Source organism: Chrysochloris asiatica, unplaced genomic scaffold (assembly GCF_000296735.1).
Source record: "Chrysochloris asiatica unplaced genomic scaffold, ChrAsi1.0 scaffold00025, whole genome shotgun sequence".
Lineage (NCBI taxonomy): Eukaryota > Metazoa > Chordata > Mammalia > Afrosoricida > Chrysochloridae > Chrysochloris > Chrysochloris asiatica.
In genome coordinates this window covers 24,657,494-24,668,054 of record NW_006408543.1, presented here as the reverse complement: position 1 = coordinate 24,668,054, position 10,561 = coordinate 24,657,494, and positions in this window count along the sequence as shown.

The following is a 10,561-nucleotide window of genomic DNA, read 5'->3' as shown; positions in this document are numbered from 1 at the left end:
TATAAAGCATTAATGCAACGAAAGACCTAATAAAATGCTCATTGTTGTTGTTGTTATGTGCCGTGGAGTCGGTTCCGTCTCATAGCGACCCTCTACAGAGTTTCTGAGGTTGTAAATCTTTATGGGAGCAGAAACCCTCATCTTTCTCACTGTGCAACAGCTGGTAGTTTCGAACTGATAACCGTGAGATTAGCAGCCCGATTCATAACCACTGTGCTACCAGAGCTTCTTAATAAAAAATATTTTTCACTGAATAAACATTTTATTGCTTAGGATTTAATATATCATCAGAGAAAAAATCTTATGAGTATTATTACTAATATTATTTAAAATTATTACCTTTCCAGGAAACTATCTTGTTGTGTTATCAGGTGCCATTAAGTCAGTTCAGACTAACACTGAGCTTATGAACAACAGAAGGAAACACGGCCCAGTCCTGTGCTAGCTTCACAATTCTTGTTCATCTTGAGTGTATTGCTGCTGTCACTATGCCAATCCATCTCACTGAACCTCCACTTTACCAAGACTGGTGTCCTTCTCCAAGGGCTAGTCAATCTTGATAGTATGTCCAAAGTATAAGAGATGAAGTCTAGTCACCCTGGATTCTAAAGCGCACTCTGGCTGTACTTCTTTCAACACAAATGTGCTCATTCATCTAGCAGTCCATGGGAGTTTTAATAGTCTTCTCCAACACCATAACTCAAAGGCATCAATTCTTCTAAGATCTTCATTATTCATTGTCCAACTTTCACATGCATATGAAGCTACTGAAAATACCATGGCTTGGGTCAGGTGCACCTTTGTCCTCAAACTAACATCTTTGATCCTGAACACTTTAGAGAGGTCCTGTGCAAAAGATTTGCCTAATGCAACACATTGTTTGTTTCCAACCTTTGCATTCCAGTCAGCAGTATTTATGACTACATCTTGGTTGTACACTTGATCAATATCAGACTGAAAAACTGGTAGAATTCTTTAACTTCTTCATCACTGGCTTTAGTGGTTGGTGAGTAAATTTGAATAATAGTGGTGTTAACTGGTCTTCTTGGGTTGGAACCGACTCCACAGCATACCACCAACACCAGAATCGGGTGTAGCAAATAAAGTTGTATCTTTAAATTGTGTATTTGTAACCAGATTGAAACTTCAAACACACTCATTGTTTTGTAGTTAGGATTTATACTGAATACATGTTTTCTGCTTTAGAGTTATTTCTTTGTTTCATAACAGTTACTTAAACATTTGCACAAAAACAAAAGAGAAATAATTTTTTATAAAAGGCAAATTTGTGCACCTGGCCAACAGATATTTAAATTCTAAGCAGAAATTGTTATTTTATACTGTTTGTATTGTGTAAAAATGCAAATAAGTATTGTTACCATAACAACATCCATGCTTCTGATTTATTTCTTATTAATCTTTTTAGTCATTGGATTTATATCTCCAAAGAGCAATAAACAGAAGACTATTAGCTGATAATTATTTCCACCTGCTGAACTCTATTTTGAGGAGATTTGATTAATTAACAGCAAAGATCTGTCATCATTAGATCCTAAGCCTTTAATTTTTATTTGTCAACGCACCAAAATACTCCTTAACATTATTTTGGAACAGGGTCTTCCATCCATTTTCTGGGTCATTGCTCCTAAACTCATTATCCACATAATTGGAAAATGTGGCTACTGTTAATCAATGTGAAAATGTGATTTCCTTTATAAAAGTTCACAGTAATTTTGGAAAATGAAAAAGTAAATTTGAAAATGACGAAACAGTATAGTGGATGATTATACCAAATGTTTGGCTTGTTGTGCATTCAGAGGATGAAATATTTTTATTTAACTCAAATATGCTTTTATTTTCTGGAAGGAAATGTGATCATGTTCTGAGATAGTCGTCCTCACCATGCACTTTTAATATTGCCTTTTTGATCATAGGGATTGTACATGACTGTGTTTTAGGTCAATTAGATGAAGATTTCCACCTGATTTAGGATTGCATGGCAGTGAATAGCTATGTCTCTTGGCTCTCATTTCTCTTCTTTAAGATGAATGTGCAGTAGTGTTGAACAAACTTTCTAATCACAGCATACAATGGGCATTTCCTATTTCAAATCTTTATTGTGAAGCTAGAAGCTATAAACAAAGACCAGCATGAAACTTGAAGAGTAGCAAAAAGGCAAAGGATTACTTAAAAAACAAAACAAAACAAAAACCTAATGACCATGGCTGGTACCGGACCCAACTGTGAATCTTAGGTTAATTCATACATTTCATAAATCTGAATCGATACATTCAATCTGGTAAATGCTATATAAATCAAAATGAAGAATTTCATAATGCTTTCCATTTTATTTGGAGAAAAAGGAAAAACCAAACTTGTCCCCCGAACGGAGAAGTATATAGTGATGGACATTTACATTTCGGAATGCTTAGTATCCTCATTTTGGGATTCAGGACATGACATTTGCCTTTGTTGTTATACATGTTGGCTGAAAGACAAGCAGCAAAGTTTTCTCCAATCCACTGTGTGATTTCATTATTCTATCAGAATACATGTTATTCTTGTCCATTATGATAGCCAATTTTCAGGTGGGTTGTTTTGGAAGGTAAGGAAAAGTTACCCACAGCTCAGGTGTGCTCAGAGATGATCATCAGCTGGATGAAAGGACATTATTTTCAAATAAATACCGAAGTTCATTTCACATTTACGTGAGTTTTCCTTCATAATATGCTCTTTCTTGTGGAAAGTACTCACCCTTCTTTTTAATTTAAGGGGGATACCTTTTTGTCATGTCTAAATAATGTCCAATAATTCCCCTACCCATTTTTTAAAGATGAGGAAAGCTTAGAATTGAATTACCATTTAGATTCAATATGATTATTCTTCAATAGAGGAGGTAATCATATTGCTATGTGTTCAGCTAAATTAAATACACTTACACAAATAATAAAATGTGTAACATTAATGAGAAACAGACAAATTGTTAGCTTAGATAGCCCTACAACTCACTGGTCTATAGATGACAGTATGTACATGAATCTGCCAAACAACTTCTGAAGATTGCCCAATAATGTATTCATTGACTTTCCAAAACAGCCTTACGACTATATGAAATTATAGCTCCCATCTGTCTTCAATTGCTTGTTGTGGTAGTTAGAGTCTGCATAAACTTTATTGAGTCAGAATTCTCAGGTGTTTGGCAATTGATCATTAACTCTATGATAATTGGCTGTGAACAGGCATGGTTAGTTAACTCTATGATGATTGGCTATGAGCAGCCAATCAACTGAAAGGATGTTTCCTTGGGGGGTGTAACCTGCTTTCAATATAATGGACGTTCAAGGACTTCTTGCGTTTCACGCCCCACTGGGTCTGGGTCTTGCATATGGGCGTCCTCCAACCTCTGGTTCTTTGAATCTGAGCTAGTGTCTGTTGTACTGCTGGACTTGCCCGCCGAGTGTTGGAAAATCAGACTCCCACTTGAGGGCCCTGCATGCCTATTCCTATTGCATTGGCTCATTCACCCCATGGCAGCATGCCTGCCCAGACCTTGGTTGACCGTAGCCCTGCTGCCGTCTGTGTTCCAGTGCTAAGGTCCTGCTCTGTGCCACGACTTGGAACGCCTGCCTTCCAGAGCTGCCCACTGATCTTGATTCACCAAGCCTGCAGTTCTGACTCTCCTGTCCCTGCAACTGTAAGTCAAAATTCCTTGATATAAACTTCTCTTTACATGTATGGATATGCAAGGTTGGCAATTTTAACTCACCAACCACTCCTCGTAAACCCTATATAGGGTTGCTATGAATTGGAACTGACTCGAAGGCACTTAACAACAATAACATATATATGTAGAATGAGAGATTGCACACACGCGCACGCTGGTTTTGTATCTCTAGAAAACCCAGCCTACGACACTTGACTTAGCTATCGCACTCACTCTAAAGTAAACATTTTTCTTTCAATAATTCCACATTTAGGCATTTTTACAATTTTAACTTATTTTATGTGAAGGAAGAGGAGAAAGGAGAAAGAAAAAGGGAAGCCCATAAGTGTTTTTGTTAAGTGCCCTGCATAGGGTTTCCAGGGAGCGGCTGGTGAGTTTGAACCACTGACCTTAAGTATCAGACCAGCCTTATGGTTGAGTGCTTATCCCACAGAGCCGCACTGTAAGTCCTGTAGACAATATGGCTTATAGTTTAAGAGCATGGAATTTGGAGTCATTCTGTGACTCAGTTTTTTCATATGAAAAAGGGGTTAATTATCTAGCTTTTAAACTTTCTTTGAAAATTGTATGTGACAATCTCATGTAAATTTCTGAAAGCAGGGTCTGATATACAAAAAGTCTTTGATAACTGCTGGTTCTTTAACAATAATAGCGTTGTGATACTTAACTAACTGGGTCATGCTTAAATCTAAACTGAAGTCAATTCAGAACTTGGATTATCCCATAGAAAACAAACCTTCAGATTTTAGCATACTTATTTAAAAAGTGAAACAATTTAACTGAAAGGGGTCACATTTTAAGTTCATAATTTAAATTCAATTGTGGAGAGGTCTTAATATGTCTGGAGAAGAATTCTTTGACAAAGAAACCATTTCATGTACAATAATATCAATTTGCAATACTGTTATTTGGCCTCACAATTGATGTTACACTGTAAAATCCAGATGTCCAGCAAACCATATGTTCACATAGTCTTACTAATGCAAATGGTGGTAGAGCAGGTGCTGATGATGTTACTGATAACCAAAACAGAAGAGTAATACAATGTAGGTGGGATCGTATTTTGACTTTAGAGGGAAAAAAAATGATAAAAGATCACATATGCTTCATAATTTTGTTCTATGACCTTCCCATAATATCTTAACAAGACCGGAGTGAATAATTTAAGTAGAAGTAACCCAAGGTTGGTGGTTCAAGTTCACCAGCTTCTCCTTGGAAATTCTATACAGGGTCACTATGGATCAGAGTCAACTTGACAGCACTCAATAACAACAAAAGTTTAATCTGAACAATAAAACATATTCAATGTGAAAATAAAAGAGCTTTGAGGGTGCAAAAAGAGCAGTAATCATTGGAAAATCAGGTTTTGTCAGCAGTTAAGACTTTTGACTTCATAGTTCAAAGATAAACCTTGCCTCTTACTCTATAAACCTGAGAAAGTTACTTAAAAGCACCATATTTCAACTGAAAAGTGCCATGTTTCAACTTTCTTATCTGTAAAAAGGCAATATTAGTATCTTCTCAGTAAGGAATTGGAAGATGTTGATGAGCCTGTATACTTCGTTTTGTTGTGTATAGAGTCACTTTGAGTTAGAACAAACTCAATGGCACCTAACTTAAATGACAACAATACTTTCCATGAGGATTGATTGTGTGGATCCAAGTAAAATGAAATCCTTGAAAACATCAGTGTTTTCTCTATTTATCATGGCCCTGTCTTTGTCAGGTTGTAAAGATTTTGGTTTGCTCTACATTGTGTTGTTATACATACTGAAGGTCATATTCCTTGATATTTATCAGCAAATGCTTCAGGTCTCCTCCACTTTCATCAAGCAAAGTTGTGTCTTCAGCAGTGATAATCCCACTTTTCACTCCTTTTTCTGAATGTGGCTTGAGTTTGGGGGCAGCTCTTTGTCAATGTGCTGCTGCAATTGCCTTTTAATTATCGTCAGTAAAATTTTACTTACATGTGAGAATAATGATATTTTAGATAACTTTCACCTTATGATGGGTCACATCTCTTGTGTGAGAATAATGATACTTTTAGATAACTTTCACCTTGTGATGGGTCACATCTCTTTGGAATGAGGACAAATAAGGATCTCTTTTGGTCAGCCAGATAACTGTCTTAAAAATTTCTTGACAAAAACTAGTAAGAACTTCCATCACTGCATTGGTTTGTTGAAACATGTCAGTTGACACTCTGTCCACTCCTGTACCTTGGATTTTTGTGAATGCCTTCGGAGAAGCTTGGACTTTTTCCATCAATACTATTGGCTTTGGATCTTACACTACCTGATGAATTAATTGAAAGTCAACTAAGATTTTGGGTACCCTGACCCTCCCGTTTCTCTTGATGCTTCCTGCATGGCTCAATATTTTAGCCATGATGTTGTTGTTGTTAGATGTCATTAAATTGGTTACAACACATGGTTACCCTATGCACAACAAAGTATCCTTTAATATTTTACCCACAGAATCCTTTAATATTGTAAGCCGAGGCTTGAGTTTTTTCTTGGGTCATTTCAACTTAAGAAATGCTGAGTGTACTCTTCTCTTTTGGCTTTCTAATTCCATGTCTTTGCACATTTTATTATAATACTTTGTCTTCTCAAATGGTTCGTTGAAATGTTCTTTTCAGCTCATTTACTTCATCATTTCTTCCATTTAGTTACTCTACTTTCAAGATTAAGTTTCTGAGACTCTTCAGACATTGTTTTTTTTTTTTTTTTTTCTTTCTTTCCTGTCATTTTAATTACCTTTTGTTTTCTTCAAACATGATGTTCTAAGTGTTATCCCACATATCCTTTCGTCTTTGGTCATTAGTGTTCACTGTGTGAAATTTGTTCTTTAAAAAAAACCCTTGAAATTCAGGTGAAATATACACAAGGTTGTATTTTGCCCTTCAAGGACTTTTTAGTTTGTTTCAGCTTCAGCCTAAACTTGCATCCAAGTAACTGATAGTCTGTTTCACAATTGACCCCTGGCCTTGTTTTGCCTGATAATAGAGCTTCTACATTGTGTCTTCCACAGTTGTGGTCAATTTGTTTCCTGTGTAATCCATACGGTGAGGTCCATGTGTATAGTTGCCATTTATACTGTTGAAAAATGTATTTTCAATGAGTCAATTGTTGATCTTGTAAAATTCTATCCTAGGATTTCTTGATATAAAGGCAAGTTTTCTAACTACTCATCATCTTTGTTTCCAACTTTTCCATTTCAATCACCTTTAATTATCAAGTTACCTTGAGTGCATGTTTGATTAATTTCATACTGAAAAAGTTTGGTAGATTTCTTCAAGTTCTTCATTATTAGCTTTAGTGATTGCTGTATAAATTTGAATGATAGTCATATTAACCATTCTTCCTTGTAGGCGCACAGATAATATCCAACCACAGACAAACATTGTATTTCGAGATAGATCTTGAAATGATCTTTTAGATGAATGTGAAGCCATTCCTCTTGAATTTGTCATTCCCAGCGTGGTAAACAGTGATTGTCTAATTCAAAATGGCCAATGGAGCTCTGGTAGCGTAGTGGTTACGAATCGGACTGCAAACCTTAAGGTCAGCGGTTCGAAACTATCAGCTGCTCCGCGGGAGAAAGATGAGGCTTTCTACTCCGGCAAAGGTTTACACCCTCGGAAACCCTGTACAGGGTCGCTAGGGGTCGGAACCGACTCGATGGCACTTAACAACAACAATAACAATATCTGTACATTACACTAATGCCTAGGATATCTTTCCTATGTGTTCCATTTCATTTTTGATGACTTCCAATTTTCCTATATTCATACTTCATACGTTCCATGTTATGATTAATGAATCTTTCCAGCTGTTTCGTCTCATTTGGAGTTGTGCAATGTCAGCAGATTAAGGCCCTAAAAGTTTTACTCTGTTCATGTCAATGAGGTTAAATCTACTTTGAGCAGGCAGCTCTTTCTCATATTTGAGTGCCTTCCAAACTGAGGAGTTCACCTTGTGGCGCAATATGAGACAATTTTCCACTGCTCTTCATACTCTTTGTAATGAATAATCCCTCAGAAGCAGACTGCCTATTCCTTCTGAGTCTGTTTTAGTCTGGAAGATGTGCTGAACCCTGTCTATCATGAGGGTATTTGAAATACTGGTTGTATAACATTTTTCATAACAGTACCATGCAAGTTGCCACAGTATGGCAAACTGACAAACGGTAGGGGAAAGTTACTAGTGTTATTTAATATGAGTAGTGATCAGTACGTTTTGCTGATGATTAGAGGAAGAAATAGTTTTTTCAAATGAGGCATGCCTAGGAAAGCCTTCGTTGTTTCTGGTAGCTGACTCATATCCGTAGATAAAATCAACCTGATCTTGAAGGAAACATGCGCCTAGAGCAGAGAGAAGAAAGGCAGTGTTGTCTCTGATGGCAGCTGTCATGGTTAAGGCTGGCTTTCAAATTGGCAGGGCCAGCATGCTCAGTGGTTTGGCAGTTCTGATCATCCTCAAGATGATCTCTGATATCATGTAATCAACTGTGCAGGGAGATCTGCTCTGCACAACCAGTCAATTCAAAGTGAGTTTTCTCTGGGGTCTGACCTGTTTCCAATATATGTGAACATTGTGAAAAAGCTCACTTGCTTTTTGTGGGATTTGTATCATGCATCTGGCTCATCATGTGACCTCTGGTTCTTGCACTTGATCCAGTGGCCTGCCATTCTGTCAATGAATCCTGGGATTTGTTATCCTTTACAGCCTGTGAAACAACAGTCAGCCACCTCACCTGCCAACCTAGGATTGAGTCACCTCTACATTCAGCAGTGTGCTCTCTGACCTGCTGATCTTGGCTTCTCAGTCCCCACAGCTGTGAGACACAAAAGCCCCAGGTGACATGTGACCCAAGGACTTGCAACTTTCCAGCGTCTATAACTGTGCATGCCATTTCCTTGGGATAAATCTCTCTGTATACAAGGTGCTTCAAAAAATTTGTGGAAAAAAATGAATGAAAAGATAATGGGATTTTTCCATGAACTTTTTGAAGCCCCCTTGTAAATACTTACATAAGTTTTACTGGTTGTGGTTCTTTAGAGAATCCAGCCTAAAATTATATCATAGAATAATCAGGTAAATCATTTTTTTAACTGGAGAAGCTGTAGATCTTCTCTAATAACTGCTCATCTGTTCCTGTTCTCCTCACTCCTTTGGAACATTTGTGTAAAATGGTATAACTTGCCACTAAAAGCTTTCTCTCCAACTGTCACCACGAAGGTGGTGTGTCTCTCTCTTATTTAATTTCTTGCAGCTCTTTATTTTCAATTGGTTAAATATTTCTTCAAAGGAGCTCTGGTGATATAGTGGTTAAATACTTGTGGGCAACTAAAAACTTGGTGGTGGTTTGAACTCATGAACTGCTCCACAGGAGAAAGATGTGACAATCAGCTTCCATAGATTTGTGTTAGGTGCCATCGTGTCAATTCTAACTCATAGCAACCCCACATACAACAGAACAAAACACTGCCCATCCGGAAAATTGTCCCAGTATTTGAGCCCATTTTGTAGCCACTGTGTTACTCCATACTCCATCTCACTGAGGGAGGCCTTGTTTTGTTTGTTTTGTCTTTACTGACACTCTACCGGCCTTCTTCAGTAACTGGGTCGCTGGATCAGGTGTCCATGTACATGGAACAAAGTCTCCCCATCCTCACTTTTAATGAGCATTCCCTGTGCTTCTACCAAGGCAGATTTGTTCATTCTTCAGTCTTTCTTATTTATTGGTGAACTTCTGCGTGCACGTGAAATATTTGAAAATGCCATAGCTTGGACAAGATACACCTTAGGCTTCAAATTGAATTATTTCCTTTTTAACACTTAAAGGTGATCTTTAGCAGCAGATTTGCCCAATGAAATATGTTGTTTGATTTCCTGACTTCGGTTGAAATAGATGTTGATTGTAGATCCAAGTAAAACTAAATCCTTGACAATTTCTATCTTTTCTTCACTTATTGTGATACTCTCTATTGATCCAGGTATGTGGATTTTTGTTTCCTTTATATCGAAATGTAATCTACACTGAGGATTGTATTTTGTAATTTTCATCAGTATGTGCTACAAGTCCTGGTTGCTTTCATTAAACAAGTTGTGTCATCTGCAAAACCCAGGCTGTCAATGAGTCTTCCTCCAATCCTAATACTGTGTTCTTCTTCATATAGTCCTGTTTCATGGATTATTTGCTCAGCACAGAGATTGAATGTTGTTGTTGTTGTTGTTAAGTGCCTTTGAGTCAGTTATGACCCATAGTGACCCTGTATAGGGTTTCCTAGGAGCAGCTGGTGAGCTTGAACTGCTGACCTTGCAATTCAAATGGCTTTGCAGTCTGGCACATTAACCCACGGCGCCACGCCAGGACTCCATAGATTGAAAAATTATGGTGAAAAGACAAAGGAAAGAACAAAGAACTACAGTGTTAGAAATCTTACAGGACAGTTGTACTGTGTCCTGTTGGACTGCTGTGAGTTGAAATCAACTCCATAGAAGTAGGAAACAACTTTCTTTGGGTGATGTAAAGGATAGAAAGTTTGAAAATGCTATTTATAGGATAAATGATACTGATGCACTGTGGGTCAGTCTTCTGTTTACCTTTCTCCCTTCAAAACAACTCTAAGGAAGCAGCCCAACTGTGTCTTATCTGGGATGAACAAAAATACAATTTACAGATAGCTACTGAGCTGCTAATAGACATAATATAGAGGTTCTGCTCATTTGAGTCCACATTTTACCATTTTCATCACTTTGTCACTTGCACCTCAATCTACACATGTCAGAATATTGCACCTTTAATACCAAGATAGAGTCCTGGTGTGGC